The sequence below is a fragment of the Arachis ipaensis genome, chromosome B05 (genome assembly GCF_000816755.2).
Source record: "Arachis ipaensis cultivar K30076 chromosome B05, Araip1.1, whole genome shotgun sequence".
Classification (NCBI taxonomy): Eukaryota; Viridiplantae; Streptophyta; class Magnoliopsida; order Fabales; family Fabaceae; genus Arachis; species Arachis ipaensis.
Window position 1 is genome coordinate 127,353,543 of NC_029789.2, and position 727 is coordinate 127,354,269.

The following is a 727-nucleotide window of genomic DNA, read 5'->3' on the forward strand; positions in this document are numbered from 1 at the left end:
ATATATAATAGGGTAATTCACACAAATAAATCAAATGAAGAGCAATATTACACCAATATCCTAAAATGAAAAAGCTTATATGGATGTCCATTTTTCACACTAATTTTATGTAAATCGAAGTTATAAAGCTCGATTTACACTAACTCTATATAAATCGAATCAATTACTACTAATGCACTAATTACATATAAATCGATTCTAGCTGATTCGATTTACTGCTTCTGCAGCATATTACTACTTGTACAGATTATTGGAATTGTTTATTTATTATATATTAACTTTAAAACATAAATGTCAATAAAAAAATACTCTTATTTGGATTTAAATAAAATATAAAAAAATCAAAACGAATAAAAATAGAAATTCAACTTTTGTGGTTTAGTTTAAATTCTAGAAAATTTAGATTTCTATAAACTTATGAATTTAAAACGAAACAATAAACGATTTTTAAAAATTAATTAAAAATCATCATTTGACTCATTAGCATCTAAAAATTATTACCGAGACTTGATGTTAAAAAAATTAATATAAAGTATAACCCTCTAAGATGGCATAGAAACTAAAATTTAAAATTTTCAAAGTCAAAAATAACAAATAATTATATTTTATATAAAATAACTAACTATATTTATATAATATGTAATTAAAATTTTAAATATATTATTTTTCAAATTACATATTATATAAATATAGTTAGTCTTTTTATATAAAGTATAACTATCTGTTA